The 27,166-nt window shown below is 34.2% G+C and overlaps 1 protein-coding gene across 1 annotated transcript in view; it reads left to right on the forward strand.

The window, feature by feature from the left end:
* Positions 1-1,418: 1,418 nt before the first annotated feature.
* LOC145260485 (5'-3' exonuclease PLD3-like) overlaps positions 1,419-27,166 on the forward strand; it is a 75,208-nt gene continuing 49,460 nt past the window's right edge. The window contains exon 1 of the mRNA XM_080118594.1: positions 1,419-1,665. The gene's annotated coding sequence lies outside the window, so the exon portion shown is untranslated. The remainder of the gene's footprint in view (positions 1,666-27,166) is intronic.

The following is a 27,166-nucleotide window of genomic DNA, read 5'->3' on the forward strand; positions in this document are numbered from 1 at the left end:
ACGTTCATTCTTTCAACAGTAAATAAACGACACGTTTATCTTATCCATCAATTGAGTCTTTGTTTTCTTCAATGTCATTCGTTTCATTATTTTCTTATGGTGAGCTAGGGTATTATACCCTGGTCCGTTACACATCCACTTTACATTCTAAAATGATTGATATTTGTTGTTGTTTTTGTTTGTTTGTTTTGTTTGTTTGTTTTTTGTGTCTGTGTTGTTGTTGTTTTTTTCTATTATTCTCTCTCTCTCTCTCTCTTCTCTCTCTCTCTCTTCTCTCTCTCTCTCTCTCTCTCTCCTTCTTGCCCAGATTTTCAACGTATGGTAAATATGAAGAATTACTCCACCCTCGAAAATTCCTTTAAAATTACCACTCTTAAAGGTTTTCGGGGTCGCTGAAAACGAAAATAACGTTTAAAATTACGGCAAACGAGTAGTTTCCAAGATATGAAGAAATGTTAGTTCTAAAAAGGTGGGGGATCACTTTTCTATAATAACTTAACGTAAAATGATCACCCACTTTGTGGCCACGATTTTTTGGGAGGGGGCTTTCTTTCCACCCTCGGAAAATCCTTTGAAATCACCTGTTTGTATTTGGTGGGATGCGGTGGAGGGGCGGGGGATGTTTTGGCGGCCCTCCATCGCCTCCTACTAACTGTAAACAGAATTTTTGTTAAATATTAAAGAGTTCTTCTGCTCGGTTAATATCGGCACGTTACTTACGTTAAAACAGTTAATTAAACTGCATAAGTATCTATAAAAAAAACTGTACAAGTTCTATAATTGAATATCCCCCTCCAAAAAAAGAACGATAAACAAATCGGCAGCCGTGACCATAAAGTCAGTGCATTTCTTCATATCTTGGAAACTACTCGTTTCTTGGAATTTTAAACGTTAGTGGTAATTTTAAAGGATTTTCCGAGGGTGGAAAGAAAGCCCCCTTCCCAAAAAATCGTGGCCACAAAGTGGGTGATCATTTTACGTTATATTATTATAGAAAAGTGATCCCCCACATTTTTAGAACTAACAATTCTTCATATCTTGGAAACTACTCGTTTGCCGTAATTTTAAACGTTATTTTCATTTTCAGTGACCCCGAAAATCTCAACGAGTAGTAATTTTAAAGGAATTTTCATGGGTGGAGTAATTCTTCATATTTGCCCAACGTGTTACTGTTCACACAATCGCGTAAAAAAAGTAGAATCTTATTTTTTAGGGGGGGGGGGGTGATTTAGTAGTAGGTATTAATTTTCCATTATTTTATTTTATTTCACACTTAATCGCCTAAAAAGGTAGAATCTTATTGAGGGATTGATTTAATGATTTAGTGATCTACAAATTTTCCATTATTTTATTTTATTTTATTTTATTTTATTTGTGTATTTTAGTAAGGCAAGTCTGATTCAGAAAATACCGGATTCAGGTTGAAAAAAAGATTAGTTTATTGACATGCACATGAACAATTTTTATAAGTTGAATATCCTGTTTTGTCCCGGTTCTGTAGCTCCTAAAACCCACAAAAGAAAGAAAAGTCGATAAGTGTTAAAAGAAATAGTCAGTGCGCGCACAACGACAACAACAAGAAAAGAAAATCACATGACGAAAAAAGAAAAAAAGAAAAGAAAAAGAAGCAAGTTCATTTCTAAACAAAACAAGCGACGAAAAGTAGTAAGTGAACGTTTACATTTTTATTATCTATATGCACAAACAAAAACAAAGCGACTAAACAAGTTAATGAAAGTTATTTCATTTGATTTTCTTTTTGCGCGCTCATTTTTTTTTTTTTGTATTGTTGAAAAGTGAAAAGTTTATGCAACATTTGCAACGCTTTTTTCTTTTTTATGAAAGTTTTTTTTTTCTCTTGAAGAAGTTTAATAAGTTTTTAAATATAACAAAAAAATGAAATTATTTATTAATTTCGTAAGCTAACAATTTTTCGTGCTTATGGTGCCAATTAAAAGTAGAAAAGTCTTTATAATGTACATGTCGTTGCAGTCACAGAACGGAAATGAAATATTCCAAAAATCACGTAATTTAATCAAGTATTATTTATTATTATTATTATTATTTAAAAAAAATCAAGTTTTCCGACTAAGCGAGCCGTGGTGTTTTCGTACGCCATGATTAAATTCTATGAAATAAAAAATGGGAGATAACTCAAATCGAAGTTAGGTAAAAAAAAAAAATAATAATAAGCTTTACGTTCAATGCAGTTTAGTAGTAAAATCGCTAAAAATCGTAAATTTTGATTGTCTTACTTTTAAATAAAAACACTTAATCGATTTACGTAATTTTTGGAATATGACATATTCGTTCTGTAACGAGTACGTACATTATGCAGATTTTTCTGTATTTTCTTTACTTTTAATTGTTGCCATAAACGCCAATCTGAATAAGCGCCGAATTTTTTTCTCCTCCGTCGAAAGAATAAGTATTTAAAACCGTCTCGACTAATTTACCGGTGATGGTATTTATTTTAAAGAGATGCTATTGCTATGCTTCTATTTGCTTGAATATATCCGGTGTTGCCCGGCATTCTTTTTACTTTTATTTTGTTTTGCATTTGTTTTTTAAAACTATGCCATTCTTATTTTATTTACTTATTCTTATTTAACAAATCCTAATCAAGGTAGTTGTGCTGCGGCCGCCACAACGCCCTCCCCCCTCACACACCACCACCATAATGTAAACAGATTTTTTGTGAAATATTAAACAGTTATTCTGCTCGGTTAATGTCGGCACGTTACTTACGAAAAAAAAAACTGTTAATTAAACTGCAAAAGCACCTGTTAAAAAATTTACAAGTTGTAAGAAATTATTTCTCACATCCCAATTTCCTCCCGGCAGAAGCAAAAGAATTCACAAATACAAAAGCCATACCTTTCAAACTCCAAATTTATTCACAATTAACAGCAAGAAAGTTTATTTGGTTCTGATTTTGTTCTTTTGCAAAACGGTGGCCGGTTTTGCTTCTATACGCCTGGAGCCATTAGTATGAATTCCTATTGTTGGAATGTTAGTTCGTTGTTCCTCGGAAGGATCCATGAATGCTCATGGTAAACTCGGCGGGAATGTTGGGCGCCTATAATTAGGCATAATGTGAGCCACTTAGGACTCAAGGTGAATTGAGATAAGATCCAATATTTGGTAAATAAACATGCAGAACAGTTCTTGAATGTCCTCCTTAATTTGGATAGATTCAGCAGTATAAAGTTCTCTGCTTCTAGAGATGTGGTCCCTCGTTCACCAACTGTTTGGTGTTCATGAAGGAATAGTCTTAGCTCCCTTCAGTGGGAGCTGCTGGGTTTTGAGTCTATCCCAATGCCGAGTTCTGTGTAGACTGAAAAAAGAAAGCATGATACAAAAGGTGCACCAAGTGAATCATCTGACACATTCAAATTTAAACCAATGACAGCCGACCACAATAACTGCGTGGGCGGTCAAACAAACCAGAAAAGATGGCTGCCGTATATGGAATTTCTCACAAAGTTCTATAATTGAATATCCCCCGCCAAAAAAGAACGAAAAACATAAAAATGTTTTTGTAAACCACTCATGAAAACTTAATCTCTTAGCTCAATTAAAAACTACATAGCACAAAAAAATGAACGTTTTTTTTTTTGTTTTTTTTTTTAACTTTCTTATTTCAAATGTCTGCTAAAGATTCCTCCACGATATGACAAGTCACTTTGCTACGCGAACGCATCATGCAAGAAAAGCGTTAACGGAAGTAGTGAAATGGCGCAAAATAGTCCCAGGGTCCAGGGGTTAATACCATGCAAATGGTAAATTTGCGACGGGTTTAAATGCCAGATTCGTTTTCAGCAGCCTCGATAACCCCTAACAATACAAACTAGAATGGTTGACTGTGTTACAGTTAAAATAAACATTTACTGATTGTTTTTGCTTAAAACGGCATATTTTCAAAAAATCGATTTATCGACTCTATCTTAACAAGCATAAAAAATAATAACGTAAAAATAGAATTTATTGAATCATCGAGTTTTATCATATGTTTTAATGTGGAAATGTTGTGCGACCAATTCTGTATGGCAAACTGACTTGGTTCCTTTGTTTTTCTTGAAATCCGCCATTGAAAAAAAAATAGAAAATGTGCCACGTTAGTCTCCATGATGTTTTATTTTCTTTTTTTCGAAAAATAAGTCTAACACATCGTCTACTGGATCATTTTTTGTAATTTTTTTAAAATTTATACTGATTTCTACATGACACGTGATGTTTTCACCTGAAATGCATTTGTTTCAAAATTTATTATTCTGCACAAGCACCTTTTGAAAATTATATTTCATAAAGTTAAATTGTTTCTATATGAGGGGATCCATATCAGCTCAAATGTTTCTGATTGAGATCTATGGAAAAAAAAAACAGAAATGGCCAAAATAATTTACGATTTGAAAATTGAAAAAAAGAAAAATTAAGGCAGACGACACTAGGTTAGCTTAACGTTAGAATTAAAATAATTCCCACCCACCACTAAAAAACTAAGTTAAAAAAAAATAAAACAGTCGAGAAATCGTAAAAAAAAAAAATAACTTGTACCAAACGCAGTAGAATTTAATTACCGACCCATATGCTTTTAACATGCTGAAACTGTTTGTAATTTTGATACTTGTGGATTTTGTATACATTTTTACTGTAACTAACAGAACCAAAAAAAAGGTATAGTAAACAAATATGAAAAGGCACCAAGAACTAGGTCTCCTTCACAAACCTTTCTGTAGCATTACTATTGCACTTGTGGGCTAATAAACACTAAGCTTGTCTGGTCACTGAAAAATCATAGGCCTTGTTTTTCAAGAATAGCATTTACTGAGCCAACCAAACGTAGTCAGTTTGTGCCAATCTGAAAAGCTAGTTTCCAGATTTGCAGCCATGTTGAAAATGACTTCATAACTTTTTACACCAGAAAGGCGACTGCACAAAACTTAGTTTCCCTGTTAAATCCCTAAGTCTGTAAATTGTTCCTGTGCTTATCAGAGTTAAATCTCAAACATTTTTTACACTTGATTTAGTTAAGGTTTTCATTTTTCAAAGCTGAAAAATGAACTTCATTCCACGGTCTATCAAATGTGATCACGATTTCCACACAAATTTTAAAATCTGTTGCAAAATAAAACTTGCCATGTTTATGCATGGTCTTAGTATGTTAATTGCTTTGTACTGGTAATCATTTAAGCATAATGTAATTGTGTGTGAATATTTTTAGTTTGTATTACTGTAAACATAGATTCGAAAAAGTTGTCAAAAAACAAATATATAACAAATAAATGTTATCAAAGGTAAGATAAGTTACTTTTCTACCAAACTGGATATAATTTTCGTGTTTTTATTCAAACTAACATGTTTATTCAGCTCGAAAAGCATGCAGTGTTTACCGATGTATTGGAAAATTCAAAATGGCGCCCGACTCTTTAACACGATAGGTTCGGGATAAGGTGTTATAAATAAAAAACTATACAAAATACTATTAGAAATTAGCTCTATATGTTACCATGACATAAGTTGACATATATTCGGTGGTTTTTTAATAGTATTTTAATTGGTTCGAAAAACATGCAGTGTTTATCGATATATTTGAAAAAGACAAATGGTGGCTACTTTGAAGAGCATTGGTGATCAAGATTTTTCTGATTCTCTCTCTTCCAACCTGAAACATGTGATACAACATGGAAAAAGTGGCTGGTTACTTTTATCACCACTAAAATCAAGCTTCCTTTTTTTTTTTTTTCACCACCAACTTTCAGCCCCTTGTTTTGCCACAGTTAGATAAATGTCCTTCTATATTAGGAAGCCTGTAGTTTTCATAAGTTCCTAGGATATATTTTCGCTTCACATCTAAAATAGTAGACTTATATTGAAGCTATATATATATATATAGTGAATGAATGACAAATGTCTATATTCCAAAGTTCATGATGTTTACCATCTTATAATTTATTCCATTAATTCAGTTGACATTTACATTTCTTGACAATTCTTTCATAGCATAAAATCAATCACTCCATTAAAAGGAAATAAAGTGCGTTTTGATTGTTGCTATTTCTTTTGATAAGTTAAGGGCAAAATAGATTTACTAATTGATATGATAATTAAGTGATTGATTTTGTTCTACGAAACAGATACTGTCAAGAAATGTAAATGCCCACTGAATTAAAGGAATAAATTATAAGATGGTCAACATCATGAACTTTGGAATATAGACTTTTGTCATTCATTCACTATATTGCTCTGTAATTACATTGAGCTTCTTAAATAAGGATTGGTATATATTATAAGGAAATAAAATATATTTCCACAGAAATATATATATGGATGACCGCGTCCCTTGTTGAGACGTAGTAGGTTTATTTCACAGTCGCATTTTCGGCGCGGTTTGCTTGATCTGTGTTGGTTAATTGAAATTCTTGTGTGCAGGGCGTTTGCTCAGTTGGTAGAGTGCTTGCCTTGCATGCAAGAGGCTCGGGTTTCGAATCCTGAGTTCGGATGTGTCTAACTGACGAGCCCAAATGAGGGCGAAACTCGAGTCTTGGACTTCCAGTTCTTTGACTGTCATGGCTCTTGTGGGCTGCGACGTTGTTTGGCTGTGGAATTTATTATATATATATATATATATATATATATATATATATAAGCATAATCATGTTGACACACCAGTTCCCATTTGATCACTGAAGTTAAGCAACATTGAGCCTGGTCAGTACTAAAGGGGGGTATTTGGACATTCCAGGTGCTGTATGTGCACTCCGCTTATCTCAGCATTGTTTCCAGTCGTCCTGAATTTCTCCTTGCTACTGGACTCAAACAGTGCCGATTCAGGAGAAGTGCAGTCAGAGATTGTGCAACCCTTGCTTCATAATTCTATACAGGAGGTTTTCCATTGTCTTTGGAGAATGAACAAACACTTCCTTATTAAAGCTTCTCTTCTTTCACCAACAATGCTCAGATCTTTGTTTTGTTCTAGCCCAAATGAATTGCTCTCTCCTTGAGGAAGCCCCTTGCTTTAACTTTTTTTTTTACTATCGTTTCTCCTGAAATGGAACGTAATCTTTGAAGTAGTTTAAAATTTATAATTGTATTCCAAATTCAATTTTTATCATATATTACCACTAAACTAATTTGATTTCAATAGTTCATGTATATTGCTTTCACATAAACTGCAAAAATTATTTATGTAGTCTACAAGCTATGATAAACTTACATTTAAAAACAAAAATTAAATCGAGAAGTAAACTTTATAGTCGGCAGGATAAAGGTTAACTGACTTTCAATCCAGACCTGAAATAGAAGACTCGCATTAAATCTGTTAAGACCGCTGGAATTTTTTTTCTCCTGATAACATAAGTCTAAAAAATTCATATAATACAAGTTATAAATCCTTATCTCTTACAATTTCGAAATCTAACAATGTTAGTTTTTAAATTTAGCCTGACGTATTGATTTGAAGAATTTACAAGAATGAAATGACAGAAGAGCAAAATGGGTGCTTCTACAGAATTGGAACGAGATTTTGTAGTCAATAAATGGAGTTTTCAGATTTAAAAAAAAAGCAATGGTTTCAACTGATATTTTTTTTTTCGTCTATTCTTATAAGTTAAAATGGTAGCTTCCAAATTATGCAGTCGAAATTACCTAAATATTACTGAATAAAAAGCAACTTTAATCGTGTTAGCAGGTGAAAAATTTCTGCCATCTTGTTTTAAACCAAAACGGAAAATTACCTCCCTTTTGAACTCTCCTGTGTTTTACGATGGTTTTCATCAAATTCTATTTTTTATTTTCTTTAATAGATAATTTTTTACCTTATCGATTTTCCTAATTTTGGGATATAATCATCTTAGAAATACGAGGAATACATAGATACCATTGTTTTCATGAAATTCAGTTTTACAATTTCCGAAATTTCGTCCCGATAGTGTAGAAGTGCCGCAAAGTGTTTATAAATTTAACATCAATGTAACGCTTGTACAAACAAGTTTCCCCCCCCCCCTTCTATATTTAGCAGCTTGTTGCTATTATGCAGTTTTCAAACAGATAAAATGAAATGATGGAAAGTCTAATATAAAAATTAATTTTCAGGGAATCGATAGAGGATCTCTGTTATATCTTATTGATAATTCTATTGGTATATCCTATTGATAATTCTATTATCATATCCTATTGATAATTCTATTATTATATCCTATTGATAATTTTATTATTATATCCTATTGATAATTCTATTTTTATATCTTATTGATAATTCTATTGTCATATCCTATTGATAATTCTATTGCCATATCCTATTGATAATTCTATTGCCATATCCTATTGAAATTCTATTGTTATATCCTATTGATAATTCTATTGTTATATCCTATTGATAATTCTATTGTATCCTATTGATAATTCTATTGTATCTTATTGATAATTCTATTTTTATATCTTATTGATAATTCTATTTTTATATCTTATTGATAATTCTATTGTTATATTCTATTGATAATTCTATTGTTATATCTTATTGATAATTCTATTGTTATATTCTATTGATAATTCTATTGTTATATCTTATTGATAATTCTATTGTTATATCTTATTGATAATTCTATTGTTATATCTTATTGATAATTCTATTGTTATATCTTATTGATAATTCTATTGTTATATCCTATTGATAATTCTATTGCTATATCCTATTGATAATTCTATTGCTATATCCTATTGATAATTCTATTGTTATATCCTATTGATAATTCCATTGTTATATCCTATTGATAATTCCATTGTTATATCCTATTGATAATTCTATTTTTATATCTTATTGATAATTCTATTTTTATATCTTATTGATAATTCTATTGTTATATTCTATTGATAATTCTATTGTTATATCTTATTGATAATTCTATTGTTATATCCTATTGATAATTCTATTGCTATATCCTATTGATAATTCTATTGCTATATCCTATTGATAATTCTATTGTTATATCCTATTGATAATTCTATTGTTATATCCTATTGATAATTCCATTGTTATATCCTATTGATAATTCTATTGTTATATCCTATTGATAATTCTATTGTTATATCCTATTGATAATTCTATTGTTATATCCTATTGATAATTCTATTGTTATATCCTATTGATAATTCTATTGTTATATCCTATTGATAATTCTATTGTTATATCCTATTGATAATTCTATTGTTATATCCTATTGATAATTCTATTGTTATATCCTATTGATAATTCTATTGTTATATCCTATTGATAATTCTATTGTTATATCTTATTGATAATTCTATTATCATATCCTATTGATAATTCTATTGTTATATCCTATTGATAATTCTATTGTTATATCTTATTGATAATTCTATTATCATATCCTATTGATAATTCTATTGTTATATCCTATTGATAATTCTATTGTTATATCTTATTGATAATTCTATTATCATATCCTATTGATAATTCTATTGTTATATCCTATTGATAATTCCATTGTTATATCCTATTGATAATTCTATTGTTATATCCTATTGATAATTCTATTGTTATATCCTATTGATAATTCTATTATTATATCCTATTGATAATTTTATTATTATATCCTATTGATAATTCTATTTTTATATCTTATTGATAATTCTATTGTCATATCCTATTGATAATTCTATTGTCATATCCTATTGATAATTCTATTGTCATATCCTATTGATAATTCTATTGTCATATCCTATTGATAATTCTATTGTTATATCCTATTGATAATTCTATTGTTATATCCTATTGATAATTCTATTGTTATATCCTATTGATAATTCTATTGTACCTTATTGATAATTCTATTTTTATACCTTATTGATAATTCTATTTTTATATCTTATTGATAATTCTATTGTTATATTCTATTGATAATTCTATTGTTATATTCTATTGATAATTCTATTGTTATATCTTTTGATAATTCTATTGTTATATCTTTTGATAATTCTATTGTTATATCTTTTGATAATTCTATTGTTATATCTTTTGATAATTCTATTGTTATATCCTATTGATAATTCTATTGCTATATCCTACTGATAATTCTATTGCTATATCCTATTGATAATTCTATTGCTATATCCTATTGATAATTCTATTGCTATATCCTATTGATATTTCTATTGTTATATCTTATTGATAATTCTATTGTTATATCCTATTGATATGACAAAAAATTCTATGCAATCATGTAATATCCTACCTGAGAATGTATCCTTCAAACTTTCGGCTTAACATTCACGGGCAATATGAATCAGAACAAATACATTGAAGACATTACCAAGGCTGCTGCAAATAAGGTGGGCTCTCTTTACCATGCTAGAAAATTGCTTACACCACAGAGTATCCTATATCTTTATACAGCCACACAATTTGCTGATGCAGGGCATATTGCCGTCACATCTCAACTGGTGCATCTCCCATATTAGTCTCCTGTTCTTAGACAGGGTCCAAAAAAAGTCTCAAATCTAATGGGTCTCGCACTATCCTGTCTCATCACTACTGCATCCCTGTTTTACAAGTATTTTAATGGAATGTGTTCTGATGAACACCTGGCACTTGTGCCTCCCTCGACATACATACTCCCGACTAACCCCACAAGCAGCAAAATCTCACCCCTTCAAGTCTCTATATGCTAGTAAGACTTTTACTCTAATAGTTTCTTCCATAGGACTGCTAAACTTTGGAATTCCGTCCCTGTTCCCTGCCCTGCTTCCTTCACTATACTAACCTGGTGAAAATTAAATGTAATGTGAACAGACATCTTGCTGCTCAACTCTTCAGTCTCCCATTAAACATGATCCCAAATAGTAGCCCTTTATGTTCAAATAGCAATATGCCTTATTTCGAATGAAAAAGAATAAAGAACTTATTTTATTTCTTTGCTCTCCAAACCAAAGAAACATAGCTATGCATATAACTGCCATGCTAATAAGAGGGTCTCAGAATCCAAAAGGTTGTCCAGAGTTTATCACTTAATTTGCTTTCATTGCTATGACCTATGACCTCTCATTGTTTGTCATTGTTATTTTTTTTTTTTTTTTGGTTAATTGCTTTGTTAGTATATGAATACTATGAGTACATAAAGATGAAAGTATGTACAATTTGATTTCGATTATAAAACAAAGTATTTTTGTCTTTTTTTTAACCATGCAAGCATAGGATCACTTGACTACCTGCAAAGACCTTTGTATGTGTTTGCTACATCGCTTGATTGGGTCATGATCTTTTGGGGTTTTTTTTTTTTTTTTTTTTTTTTACATTAGATAAGTGGAAAACAAGTTAAAATAGTTGTAAGATACTTTTAAAAATGTTCTACTTTAAAGAAAAACTCAAATATTTAGAGATTAAAAAGTGACTAAAATTTGCAATTTCTGTAAGGTCCGAATATGTTGCAATTTTCGATTTAAAAAATTTTTTTTTTTTTTTTAAATTTTATATTTTCTTTATTTTACATTAAATAAATCAAAAAAAAAAAAAAGTCAAAATAGTTGTATTGTACTTTTTAAAAATGTTCTACTTTAAAGAAAACATGAAATATCTAGAGATTAAGAATTGGCTAAAATTTGCTCGTTGGATTTGTCTGAGGTCATTGCTTGATCCTGAAACTGGTTTTAGTGTCGATCATGTGGTCTCATTCACTGCTGCATCAAAAGGATTCTCTCTCCAAACAAAATCGCAACTCCAGTTTCAAACGAGCAACAATGTTTGATTTTGAGAGATGTTACACTGATACTCGTTTCCTCCAATTGACAACAGACCTACAATTACTCACACCAGAGAGTATCATTTACTAGGGCTATGACAACAGAATATTTTTATCATTCTTTTGACCCTCGAGTACATATCCAACACAGTTAATCAACCGAGAACCACATCACTCTAAATAAAAGCTTATAAGATATCAACAGATACACACTCGAAAGTCAAAACAATGAAAAGAATATGCTGTTGTCCTAGCCCTAATCATTACAAAGCTACAATTTTTGAAGGAACTGGATTTTCCTCACATTAAAAACCAACCTTGTGTCTAACGTTGCCCTCGTGAGAAGGTAAATAGTTGTTGTTATTATTATTATTATTATTATTATTATTATTATTATCTTAATTGTATCGGTTAGGTTTGGAAGTTCTGTATGATATATTTCAGGAACATTTCTGTTTGTCAGATCTCTGTTCAAGTTAATTCAAACGTATATGGAGACTGTCGTAGAGAGCTTTTTTTTTACATGGTGGTTACCACTTATCAAGGCCCGGAAGCCACTCGGGGATAAGGGTTATTGCGTGTATAGTAATCAATGGGATAGTATCGTAGTAATCGTTGGTATTGGAGATTTGATAAAGTGTCTTACTTAAGGAGGCGGTTCGTCAGAAATTTGTTTATGTTAGACTTGAAGACATCCAAGTTGTAGTCAGGTGGGAAACAGGCAAACGGAAAAGAGTTCCACAGGCGTGCACTTCTAAGAAAGAAGCTTTGTTCATGGACTCTACGTTTGGATTTAGGCACAGATGAAGAGTGGGGAAAATTATTGTCAGTGGTTTCAGCTAGACAGGTGTTTCTCGTGAAAGATTGGCGAGGGGGGGGGACCAGAGATTGGAGCTCAGACGAGCACTTGCCATGGAAGTAATGATAAAACAACGATAGGCTCGCAACGTCTCTTCTGTGGGTGAGAGGTTGCAGGGAAGAGAAAAGAGCATCCCCCACTAAGCCACGAAGTCTATTTTGTACTCTGTCAAGGCAGGATAGGCTGTTTTTAGCAGCTCCTGCCCAGATGTGGCAGCAGTACTCTATCCTTCGACGTAATTGGCTTTTATATAGATAGAGAATTGCATCAGCAGTGAGATATCTTTTGGAGCAGTAGAAGGATCCCATCATTTTCCCAGCAACCTTGGCAACAGACCTGATGTACATGTTCCATTTAAGATCAGGAGTAAAGGTCAAACCCAGAAGCTTGTCAAAACATAGAGCCTCTCCAAAACGAGAGCCATCCATTTCAATTGATGCCAGATGGGGATCAGAGCGTTGATAATGTAAAGATAGAAGCTTGGTTTTAGATGCATTAAAAGTAACCAGCCACCTCTTCCCCCACTGTACCACGCGCTCAAGATCAGAGGAGAGAGAATCAGAGAGAGCTTTGTCATTTACGGCCTTTGATGTGTTGCCATAGATGGTCGTGTCATCAGCATAGATGTCAACGAATGATTTAAGTATGTGTTTTGGGAGATCATTGATGTAGATCAGGAAGAGAGTTGGACCCAGGATGGACCCCTGAGGGACTCCAGCATTAATACTGTGGCCTCTGATTTCTGCCTATCAACCACTACTCTTATGAGCCTATCAGAGAGAAATGATTTAATAATTGAGAAAACATTTCCAGTTATACCGTAGCTGAAAATCTTGTGAAGTAGGCTTTTATGCCATACCTTATCGAAGGCCTTTGATATGTCAAGAAAAATTGCCCTAGAAAGAAGCCTTTGTCGAGAGATTCACTAATCCTATGAGATATAACCATTAGCACATCTGCTGTAGATTTAGCAGAACGGAAACCATATTGCATGTCACTAAGAAGGTTATTTGTGCTGAGGTGGTTGACTACTTCTCTATTTAGTATGGATTCCAGCAGCTTACTCATGATACACAGGAGACTTATTGGTCTGTACTAAGAGGGAGATGACTTATCACCTGAATTCTTAAATACAGCTATTCTTTCATTTATATTTTGTGATATGAATAAGTAACCTCACCAGCTTTGAATGCGGCAGTTTCAGTTTTGATTCTAACTGATGGTACCAAAATACTTTTTTTTACTTTTGAAATCACGACTCTATAATAATAATATATACAAAATCAGGACAAATTAAAATATCATATTTAGGTGCATTTTACGCCCTAACAAAGCCAGGCGCCTCCATCCCCGCTAGTGTGATATAAATAATATTATTGCATACATTTTCTCATTGTATCTAGTTTTCTTTGTTCACTGAATACAGTTTTAATGGTTTTTGTTGTGAACGTGCGTCTGAGTGCATTCACTGTGCATGCCATGATCATTTGGTTTTTATCTTTATACTAATTTGGAACTTGATTTCAACACTGGCCTTAATATCAATAATGCGGTCTCTGTCACTGCTGCAACAGAAGGGTTTGACACAAAACCACAACTCCAGTTTATAACAAGCAACAATGCTTTATTTTGAGAGATGTTAGAATCGTACTTGTTTTCTTCTACTGAACAATGGGCCTGCAAATTAAGACAAACCTTACAATCGAATACCATCCATTAGCTTAGGGCCTAAGGATTCCTCTATCTTTGAGCAACACTGAAATCAAACAAACTAGCCTCCTCTAACCCTACGCTGGAATATATATATATATATATATATATATATATATATATATATTTTTTTTTTTTTTTTTTTTTTTACATGGAGTTCACCACTTATCAAGGCCCAATGGCCACTCAGGGATAAGGGTTATTGTGCATGCAGTAATCAAAGGGATAGTGTAGCAGTAGTATTGGAGAATTGGTAAGGTGTCATTACTTAGGGGGGGGGGCGGTTCATCAGGAATTTGTTTGTGTTGGACTTGAAGACATCCAGGTTGAAGTCGGGAGGGAAACAGACAAGCGGAACAGAGTTCCACAGGCGTGCAGTTCTAAGAAAGAAGCTTTGTTCATGGTATCTATTTGTGCACTTTGCAGCAGACCATCCAGTCACCCACTTGAAAAACATGGATCAATTTATTTTTAAAAAAAACTACTGTTTAGGAAGTCCTGTGTCTGGATGGACATTAATATTTTAGGTACTTTCAATGGTTTCATCTATGAATCCCCGTTGAAAGAGGTAAAAAGTTTTCTAAGAGTAGAAATAAAATTTTGGATGGTCAAATCCCAAACCAGATATATTTCCCATTTCTTCAATGGTTTTTCTTCTCTTAGTTAAATATCTTTCTTTAGGTGGTTTCATTTCTCAGCATGAACCCCCATTTAAAGATGTAATAAAGTAGGCACATTCTTTTGTATTAATATTTCATAAACTAAGTAAAAATGCACAATTGCATTTTAAAAATATCTACATTTTAATAATTCTTCAACTATTTTTTGTGGTTCTAAGACTTCATCAGTAATCTTTACTAAATTATTTGTCTACTAGCAAAAAGACTTTGCTGTACACTCAGGTACCCGCTTTGTGGGCACCCTTGCAGTAAGCAGATGTTTTAAGAGCCAAACCAAATATGACCGTGACCTTGTGCACCATCGCTAGGTCAGGTTTGCACCATCGCTAGGTCAGGTTTGATCATGATCGGTCCAATGGTGTGGGCTGTAGGAGAGTATATATAAATAAACTATGACCTTAACCTTGGAAAATGGTGTGATACATCCTGTGGGGGACTATCATCATGCCAGGTTTGGTCATAATCGGTACAGTGGTGTGGGCTGTAGGAGAGTATGTAAATAGGCTATGACCTTTAACATTGACCTTGAAAAATGGTGTGCACGATCCTAAAGTGGGGGACCATCATCATGCCAGGTTTGGTCATGATCTGTCCAATGGTGTGGGCTGTAGGAGAGTTGTACACACAGACACACACACAAACGCTACTACTTTATATATATATGGCTGGGCATCATTCATTCATTTCATATGAATCAAATTGTAACATGGCATGGCCGTTACTTTTAAATTGTATCATTACAGTTCAAACCTCACGCCATCTGGTACTATCGAAAAGGAACAAAAGCAAAACAAAAATGAATAAATCCGACTCAGCATTTTTTTTTTTTTTTTAGCTAAAGGCATTTATTATCATTACTTTCCAAACAATGCTTCTTGTTTTTTTTTCTAACTGTTCATTTTGTCTGCCATAAGATTAACAAAACTCTGCCATCTCAACACCAGCTTAAAAATCTCTCGACACCACCATGGGGCCACACGTCCATCTAACCTAACCTGACATGCGTTTTTCTTTGTTCTAAATCACATCCCGATCATAGCCATTTCTCCTTTTCAACTTTACATGTCTATCTTTTTTTTTCTCCCTCCGACCATGTGGAGTATTTTTTCTTTTTCTTCTGATGCAAACCCATGCACACTTCCAAATTTGCATATGTGCTTTAACTGCTGCTGCAGTTAATACCTTCACTAGCTATCTATCCTTCGGCTTCTGATGACATTTTCACACGTGCTCATATGCGCTCTGTTACAAAATGATTATTGTTGGCATTCATTTATTTGATATCTTTCTAGTTAGAATTTTTTCTAGAAAGACATCTGGTATTTACGGGACCAGCCACGTGAATGTTGTCAACATCCCTAAATGAAACTGGATTCGAACTTGGCACACCTGATTGTCAGTCTGTGTTACTAACCAATTGGTCATTGTTGTCTCCATGGAATTATACAAAATTAAAGTCATTTGCATACAAATATTTTTGGGGAACACATAAACTTGTAATTACCTCTATTTGTGTGAAAACGCAACTCCTGTTGCATTAATTTTCTTTTTCTTTACTTTCCTCACATGGTTCTGAGTATGACCTTGAAGTGTGTCTGGTGATGAGACCTCAATTTGGGAGCTTTCAGGAGTGTGAAGTCAACATTGCTCCCAGGTCCATTCTCACCCAAAGTGATAGTATCTGTCAGACTTATATATATATATAGCTTAAATTAAATACTTATTGACTGAAACACGAAACTGTCTTGGACACCCATGAGCAAGGTGTTCATCCCTGCTACCACCCCCATCCAAACATTTGTCATTCCTAACTCTTTCTACCTTTTCTTTCTGATTACCATATAAGCTATGCATTCCACGAAACATGCTGCCTGGTTTACAGAGTCACCTTTTGTGTTCAAATTATTCCCAAGTTCATTTTGATTCATATAATGAATCGCCTATGTCGAGATTAAATAGAATCTGTTCTCTGTATCGCATGAAACTGCATCCAGTAGTGAGACCCCAGTCCCAGATCATTAGGGAGTGTGAAGCCATACTGTAGTTACCATTACTTCCTGGTCCACTCTAACCTGGAGGAGTGGTAGTACTGTGGGTTAAATAGAGACTTTGCTAAATTATCTGTCTACTCATTTACAGCGCTTTGAATCTGGTAGTGAGACCTGTAGCAGAAACAAATGGGACTTTTTTCTTCCTCGAATCAATGCCTCTCCCCTGTGCTATTCGGCCACATCTTGGCCAGTCAGGGGTACGGCGCATTGATACTTCTTATCCCCAAAGGAAATCAGCCAGCATCCGGTTTGAAGAAGAACAACTCATTCTTACGCAGCGAGACACCAAACGGAACGGACCTCCTTTTCTTCTCTCTCTCTCTCTCCACCTCGGTGTTATCTCTATGGTATCGACGATTCCACTGGAATAACTACCGCGATAATACTAGGTGCTGGAGTCCAGCTTTCTACAAGGAAAATACCACATTCTCCTCAATAAACCTTTTCTGTGACCTTTTATGAAGTTGTTGCGTTTGTCATTTCAGAAACTTGTATTGAATTATTTATTTTATTAGGGTGTGCCCTAAAAGCATTACAAACCCTAAAGACCCCAATCCAAGATCATGAGTCATGCTTTATTTATCATTATTCCCCATACCATTCTGACCCAGAAAAGTAGTACCTACAAGTGTCCCATCGATGGGTTTTGCCTTAGGTATGACACTGAATTGCTTCAGACATGAAATGTGTGGAGTTAACCTTATTCCTATGTTAACATTGACCCTGAGTGGTTATATCTGAAAGTCTGGATCAGATAGTCTGTTCTTGCTATAGCATGAAACTACATCTAGTGGCAGCATAATCATGTTGACGCACTAGTTCTCGTTAGATTACCAAAGTTAAGCAATGTTGAGCCTGGTCAGTACCTGATGGGTGACGACTTGGAAATACCAGCCGCAGTATACATACCAACACCTCCCTGCAAGAACAGCAAAAAACTAACATTATAATCATGCATCTATGCACTCAACTAAACATGCCGCCTTGCACATGTTTATAGAGTCACCTTTTGTATCAAAATTATTCCCAAGTTTATTTTGATTTCTATCTGAAGTCTCTCATACCTGGATTAAATAGAATCTGTTCTCGGGTGGTGAGACTAACCCATTACTCCCAGGTTCATTCTAACCCGTAGGAGTGTTAGTACTTGTCAAAGTTCCGTCTATGGATTAAATAGAAACTATCGTTTATGGACTTTTGTCTATTTGTTTATGGTGCTCTTAAACAAAAGAAAACAGAAAATCATTTAATCACGTGAGCCTCTGTTGTATAAAAGTGTTGAGGTTGAGTGACAGACATGTTTATACAAAATTGAAGTATAATACAAATACTCTTGGCAAAGGCATAAATCTGCAATTCCATTTCATTATACAAAAACACAATTTGTGTTCAATTAATTATATACAATTAACATTTCTTTTTCTTAACCTGTTTAATGTGGTCCGGAAGCCCTAATTTGGGAGCTTTGAGGAGTGTAAGATTACGCCTTTGGTTATCATGACTCCCAGGTCCACTCTGACCCAGAGTGGTATTACCTGCCAGAGTTTTATCTATAGGTTAAATAGAACTTGTCTTGGCTATAACAAATGTGTCAAATACCCTGGGGCAAATTGTTTACCTTGCCTCTACATTTTTTTTTTATAATGGAGTTGCAGTTTGTCAAGGCCCAGAGGCCACTCGAGGATAATAGTTAATGGGTGAACACCATTATAAACAGCAATGGTGGAGCAATGGTGGAAATTAAGTAGAAATTTATTATCTTTTATTGCCTAAACAAGAATTTGTTTGTTGGACTTGAAAATGACCATGTTATAGTGAGCTGGGAAGCAATCCCATGATACTGTGTTTCATAGACAAGAAGTTCTAGGAAAAAAACTTTGCTCATGGAATTTCTGTTTAGTTTTAGGTAGAGATAGAGAGTAAGGGAAATTGTTGGCAGTTGTTGTATATAGGTGAGTATTTGCTGTGAATGATTTATGGGAGCGGGGGGGGGCATAGATAGAAGTTCAGCCGAGTACCTGCCATGCAAATAATGATAGAGCAGATATAGGCCCATTATATCTCTTCTGCGAGGAAGGAGTACAAGGGAGGTAAAAACAGGGCATTTCCTACTTCCCAGAAATCCATTTTTAATAACCTCCATTTTTTTTTTTTTTTTTTTTTTTTTTCTTACATTTCCCGACCCTATCACTTACTGAAGCCCTCTTAAACTGTCAGTGGTATGACACAAAACTGCATCCAGTTGTGAGACTCCAATTTGAGAGCTGTGTGGAGTCATCCCTTAATTACCACCTTCCCTATCCTCGTTTTGCTACAGAACAGTAAATGCTTTGCCAAATACCATTATTCCTTTTCATGTTGATTTTCAGTTGACAAAGGTCAGAAAATAAGAAGACAAAAAATGTTTGTCTGATGCTTTATAAAATAATTTGCGTGGCAAGTTAAGTAATAAATAAATAAAAACTTCAAACATTCAATTAAATTTTCTCATATCAGATTTTTTCTTTATATTTTCTTAATTTATTCCCATAATATTTAGAAACTGAAACTTGTGTGAATTTTATTATGCATTGTGTTTGTTTGTTTTTTATTTAATTAATTTATTATTAGTTTATATCCGCTCCTTTAGTAGTCTTATGTATGACTTTTAAAGACATCTAATGGTGAGGCCTCATTTGAGGGCCATGGAGAATGTAGGGTTGTTCCTAAGTTACCATTGCTCCGAGCTCCATTTTGGCTCAGAGTTGTAATACTTGTCAAAACATCTGGTGCTACCAAATGAGGATATACTGTCTTCCATACCAAAAATGCTCCAAACACATATAATAGTGTTTTTTGTTTGTTTGTTTTGTTTTTTTGTTTTCTTTGCTTTGCCTTTAAGCTTAACTATATTACTTTTCATGCTCGCATTTTTCTATTGTAATTTTTTTTTTGTCACAGCTTTCTATTTGCGTACAAACAAACTCCAAAAATTTTATAACTTTTTAATCTACATATACATATATATATATATACAAAAGTAACTTGTCTGTCTGTGTGCAAAATGGTCTCTACCAAACTCCTCAGTCAATTTTTGGTCTACAGACTTGAAACTTGATAAATAGGGGATTTAGACCAGTGGAACAAATTAGATTTGTTTGTAAAAATAGCTAGTAAGGAGTCAAAACTAAAAAGAATTGGAACTTGATAGGCACGAGTCAACTTAAAATGCATCTGTATGCATGCACAAATAGAAGTTTATCTGTTAAAATCCGTTTTGATATCCATCTGTTGTTAGTTCAGACGGTAATGAATAACATTGGACTAAATGTTTTGGTTTCGATTCTAGCTAATGTCACTTAAGTCATATTATTTTGTTTATTTTAACTTGCGATATCACTACTATGTATTGGGTAATCAATAGATAATTGGCTCTATAATAAGAAATACGAAACTGTATAAATTAAAATATCATATTGAAGCTTATTTTACAATCGAGCAATGCTGAGGAGCCTACTAGTAGGATATAGATTTATATTAAATTTTATTTGTTCCTGTTGCGGGGGACATACACACCCTTATAACCGCTAAGATGGGCTTGTCCATTAGCCATATAAGCAGCAAGTCTAGACCGCTCAATGAGAGCTATCCCCGGATGTCATACAGAGACAACTCCCCACGGACTTACTAACCTTTTCTGTACCACTAACCCTTGCTTGATATAAATGTTCTTCTTCTTCTCACCAAGTCGTCGTGTTCCTACTTTCACTCTTTCCAATGGCGACAAGGATGTAAAAAAAAATTTTTTTTTTTTTTTTTTTTTTGAAAGATGTGTAAAACTTTCAATATTCAAACGTGCAAAATGGTCAATTGCAAACTTTCTAAGTTACAATGCAAAACCACAAAAGTTCAAGGGAAAATTGCAGTGTAAAAAAAAAAATAACTAAAAAAAAGATTACAACACTTAAATTTATCTACTCAAAGAAATTGTAAGTAGAATTTCTTTTTTTATGCTTTGCTAAAAAAAAGAAGAAAAAATGTAATCTTGTTTTAATTTGTCATAGAACGTGTCGACCCAATTGCTTATGCAAATTACACATGGACTTTATGTTGGAAGATTTTTTTTCTTCTGTTACTGAAATTTTGGGAAATGAATTCTTGTTTTATGACAAAGTGGTTATTGTTGACCGACTAGTTGTTTGTTTGAACGGTACCGAGAAGAAGAAAGAGACAGTTGTGATAAAACAGCAAATATTCTTTTTATGTGCTGGGAAGCCATTTTTTGTTTTTGATGATTTGCAAAAAAAATTATTTGTTTCCTTCCCATTTATATTTTGCAATGGCACGCACGCACACTGAAAGGAAATGATGCTTGTATTTTTTTTCTTTCACCTGTCAATTTTTTTTTAAAGCACTTTTAAAATAAAGACTCTTTTCGTTGTTGGATAGATTTCTGTTCGCCAGTGGAGTGAGAAAATATACTGCTCGTGCAACAATATCTATTACTGAAAACAGGAACCCAGAACAATTTCTTTTGTAAAACAGTAACTTTGTTGAATAAAAGTCGACTTGTATATTGTATATATTATATTGTATATTTTATGTTGTATGGCGTATATTGTACTATTTTTTTTCCTACGGTAAACCAAAAACCTGTCTCCATTTCCAAACTATTGGCATATCTGAGACAAAAGGAACACGCGTCAACAAATAAATAAGTGTATGCAAAATTAATCTATAATCTGAAGAGTATACTAGTCCATAAATTATAAAAGTTTTCTCTTGCTGTGACTTTCGTTTAAGTTACAAATTTCCTTAAAAGAATAGAATTTCTTTTTTTTTTTTTTTGAGAAAATAAAAAGAGACAATGGAAGATGTGAAAGAGATAACACGTCTAATTGAATTTCAAATGGACCAGCAAAAAAGAGCTGACGATAGACTACAGCAGGCAGCAGAAGAAGGATCCAAATGCAAAAGAGCTGATGACAGACTTTTTGCATTGCAAACAGAACAGAAAGAGAGAACTGAAGCACGACTCCAGGTTTTAATGAATAGGAATCAAGCTATGGAGAGTGATACAGCATTTCCCCAGAGTGTGGTACTAAGTACAATTAATAATTTCACCTAATGTCCTGAAGAAAATCGAATGTTTGAAACGTATTTCAGACGGTATGAAGATCTGTACAATATCGACTGTGAAAATTGGGCAGTCCAAAAAAAAAGTCTGTTTACTACTCAACAAATTAGGGGCTATGGAACACGACAAATTCGTTGGCTATATCTTGCCACAAAAGACTAGCAATTTGACATTTACAGAAACTGTTAAATGACTAACTGAACTATTCAGCTCAAAGACATCATTGTTCCACAGACGGTGGAAATGCTTGAACGTTACGAAAAAAGACAATGTGGACTATTTGACTTTCGCCTCGATTGTCAACAAATGCTGTGACGATTTCAAATTATCAGAATTGAGTGCCGATGATTTCAAGTGCTTCATATTTGTCCGAAGGTTTAACTTCAACAAGCGACTCTGAGATCCGCCAAAGAGTTTTGTCAAAACTGGAAAGTGAACCAGGCTTAACTGTACAAAAGCTGGTAGAAGATTGCCAAAGGATCAAGAAGAACTCAAAGATCATCGAAGAAGCTGGAATTGCACACATAAAGAATATACAGAGAAGAACTAAGGGGTACTCTCCCAAAAACAAAACGGAAACTGGACACTGTCTTCCACTCAAGCATAAAAGACAAGGTACCCAGAAGCCTTCAACTCCTTGTTTTCGCTACAGAAACTTGCATTGGTCAAAGGATTGCCCCTTTTGTACCAAAGAATGCTTTAATTGCAAAGAACTAGGACACAAAAGCTCACACTGCAAACGGCAAAAGAAAAGTAAAATTCGGGTTCAACATACAAGAACAGTCGAAAATACGTCTTAGTTAGAATTTTAGACAAGGAAGTTAAATTGCAATTAGACTCAGGACCAGACTTATCAATAATAAATTTACAGACATGGAGAAATTTAAATAGGCCAACTATGCATAAAACTGGCAAGTCAGCAAAAACAGTAACTGGAGAAAAAATAAATTTTGAAGGAGAACTAACTACAAATGTCACTTTTAATGGTACAACGAAAAAAACTGAAATTATTTGTGCTCAAGAACACAGAAAATTTATTTGGGACCGACTGGTTTCAGGAATTTAATCTGTGGGATGTACCGATCAACACATTTTGCCAAAAAGTAGAATCGTTTTCTACAGAAAAACAAGAACTTAAAACTGATTTTTACAGCAGGCCTGGGTAAATGTAGGAAAGCAACAGCAAAATTTGAACTGAAATGCAGAACCAGTTTTTAGGAAAAAATGAACATACCATTCGCTTTGCTAGAGAAAATCAATGAGGAACTTGACAGACTAGTCAAGACCAGCATCTTATCAATAGTGAAATTCCGCCAATGGGCAGCTCCAGCTGTGTACATCAAAAAGAAATTGAAAGAAATCCGCGTTTTCACTGATTTTTCTACTGGGCTAAATGCCGTCTTGAAAGACTACCATTACCCATATGTATGATCTTCTCTGAGGTCGATCTTAGTGAGGCTTATCTTCAGATTTCAGTTGAGGAAAATAGCTCGAAGCTACTTTGCATAAACACCCACAGGGGTTTATACAAATTTGAGAGACTAGCATTTGGGGTCAAGGTCGCTCCAGCAATTTTTCAAGAAATAATTGATACTATGCTAGACGGACTCGATTTCGTAACTGCACATTTGGACGATATAATTATCATCAGCAAATCCAAGGAACAACATAGAGAGCGCATAAAAAAAAGCATTTTCACGGATACAGGATTTCGGTTTCAAAGTCAAGGAAGGAAAGTGCGAATTTTTCCTAGAAGAAATTAAATACCTAGGATACATAATTGACAAAGAGGGAAAGAGACCAGATCCTGACAGGACAACTGCAATAAAGAACATGCCAATACCCGGGAACGTCGCCGAACTACAAAGCTTTCTAGGACTGGCCAACTATTATCAGTCATTTATTCTCAATATACATAATCTTAACAAACTTTTGAAGAAAGACAGTACTTGGGAATGGACATCTGAATGCCAGGGGGTATTCAATAAAATTAAAATTGCACTGACGTCCGACCTATCTCTTACACATTACAATCCAGAATTAGCTCTCATGGCATAGGCACTTGCATACTACACAGAATGCCAAATGGAAGCAAGAAACCAGTGGCACATGCTTCACGCACTTTATAACCTTTGGAAAAACATTACTTGCAGATCGAGAAGGAAGTCCTCGCAATAATATTCGCAGTAACAAAGTACCATCATTATTTGTATGAAAGATTTTTCAATTTGCAAACTGACCAAAAACCGCACCTAACTATCTTTGGATCGAAGAAAGGACTACCTGTGTATACAGCAAACAGATTGCTGAGATGGGGTACGATCTTACTTAACTATGACTTTAAGTTAGAATACCTTCCTTCGCAAAAAATTGGTCATGCTGACGGATTGTCGAGGTTAATTCGAAGTCAAAGTGAACACTGTGATCGCTTCTTTAAAAAACGACAGCGAGATCAAGAATCTGATGTTTAACGTGATTAAAGAACTACCAGTTACCCTACATGAAATAAAATGCGAAGCCCAAGAAGATGAATTCATTTGCTCCACAAAACAGAAAATCATGGAAAATTATACCCAAGACTTTACAGAAACGAATACTAAGAGATTTTCAAGCAGAACATCCAGGAAAGAATAGAATGAAAAGCCTTATGCAGAGTTATGTATACTGGCCAAATATGAATTTAGACATCTCAGATTTGGTGGATTCTTGCAAGGGTTGTTCTCTAGCAGCTAAAGCACCACCAATCACCTACAAACCATGGCCAAAGACAGACCAACCTTGGTCGAGAATACATGTGGATTTCGCAGGACCAGTGGAGGATGTCTGCTACTTGATTGTAGTAGATAGCTATTCAAAATGGCCAAAAGTACTCAGGTGCAAGAGACCCACCACAGGGGTCACTATCTCTTTCCTCCATTAACTTTTTGCCTGATTTGGCATTGTCGATTGCTTAGTCAGCGACAATGGGACACAGTTCACATGAACTGATTTTAAAGAATTCTGTGACAATTTTCAAATAAAACACATCACTATACCTCCGTATCATCCAGGATCTAATGGAAGGACAGAACGTTTCGTAGACACTTTGAAAAGAGCATTGAAGAAAGCTTCTGAAACACCTTCAGATAACGCCTTACAACAGTTCTTGCAGGTTTACAGGATCACACTGAACCTGAATACCCCTGAAGCAACATCTCCTGCAGAGACCATGTTTGTGGGAAAAATACGACCAGTATTCGAAAAACTACTGCCAAAACAAGCAAATTCGGGTAGGACCACTACCATTCTCACAAAAAAAGTATAACCCAGGAGAAAAATTTTTCTTTAAAGCATACGGAAACAATACATCGTTTTGGGAACAGGGAACAATTGACAAAAGAATTGGAAACACAACCAACATCGTTCTAGTTTCTACCACCACTCACAAGAGACACCTAAATCAAATTAGATGCCGTTGTGACGATGGCAAAGACACACCTCAAGTTGAGGAAGAAGCTGGCAATAGGTTATATGATACGTTCGATATCGAGCCTCCCCAAGCAAACATAGAACAGTGCCGATCAACAAGGAAGAGAAAGGTTACTGAACCCCTTACCATCTATCCAAAAAGGAAGAAACATTAACGTTTTTCCCCCTGAACAAAAAAGCGTGGGAGGGGGTGTTGTGGGGACATACACACCCTTATAATCGCTGATGGACTTGTCCATTAGGTATATAAGCAGCAAGTCTAGACCGCTCAGTGAGGGCTATCCGGATGTCATACAGAGACTACTCCCCACGGACTTACCTTTTCTGTATCACTAACCCTTGCTTGATATAAATGTTCTTCTTATTCTCACCAAGTCGTCGTGTTCCTACTTTCACCCTTTTTGGCTCCACTACAGTTCCCTAATTCATAATTCAGTGGTTGCTACATTTGTGCTGTCTTTAAAATCATATAATTCCATACATCGCAAGCGTTAAATAAAACAAAAAGCTTGATATTGTAATTATTGAATACTTCTGAACCAACTGTTTGCATAAACATCCAAAAGACGCTGAAGTGCTTATCCAATCAGAAGGTGAAAAAAAAGTTAAATTGCAAATTGATTAAATTGTAAAGTGGCGATTGGTAAGAATTTCCAACAGAAAAAAAAGGGGGTGAAAAAAGTAAATAATCAACTTGCGTTTCTGAATCTTTGAAACGAGGATTGGTTATTTGTATTATTTGGATTCTTCGGACTACCGTTCTCATCTTGAGTGTGATTTACACAACATTTCGATTGATGTCACCTGCGACCTTCTTCAGGTGTATCTTGTCAAACTGTGAAATTTTTCTGAAGGTTGAAGGTTCAATCCTTAGTGTGGACGACCAGAAATACAACTGCAAATTACTTAGGACTTCTAACCAATCATGGGTGATGGAATGAGAGCATGCTATCCTCATGAATTAAATAAAGAGTTCCATTCCAAATTCTGTGCAGATTCTAGAGTTTGACAAGATACACTTAAAGAAGGTCAGAGGTTACATCAATTAAAATGTGAACAATAGTCCAAAAGCATCCAAATAATAGGCTGGTAGTGTTTGACTATTACTGCCTCCGACGAATTCTACAGGCTCACTGGTACCATTTTGTTTCCAATATCCAAATCGGGACAATGTAAGAATTGAGAATTTGTGGAGATTATGAAATAGGGGGTGAACCATAAAGTTTACGCCGACCCGTACCCTATTCCGAATGTGGAAGTAGCTTTACATAAACTTGCCGAAATGAAAGTATTTTCGAAGATAGACCTAAAATCAGCTTACCACCAAATACCCATAGATGAAAATTTTAAAGAAGTGACGACCATAAACACACCTGTAGGCCAGTTAAGGTGGAAAAGGATGCTGTATGGCATAAAAACGGCAAGTGCAATTTTTCAAAAAGCTATTGAAAAAGTAATAGGAAATGTTGAAAATACCATCTGTTATCAAGACGATATATGTGTTGGAGATTTAAATGAGGATGATT

Source organism: Euprymna scolopes, chromosome 36, assembly GCF_053919585.1.
Source record: "Euprymna scolopes isolate OS-2025 chromosome 36, ASM5391958v1, whole genome shotgun sequence".
NCBI classification, from domain to species: Eukaryota; Metazoa; Mollusca; class Cephalopoda; order Sepiida; family Sepiolidae; genus Euprymna; species Euprymna scolopes.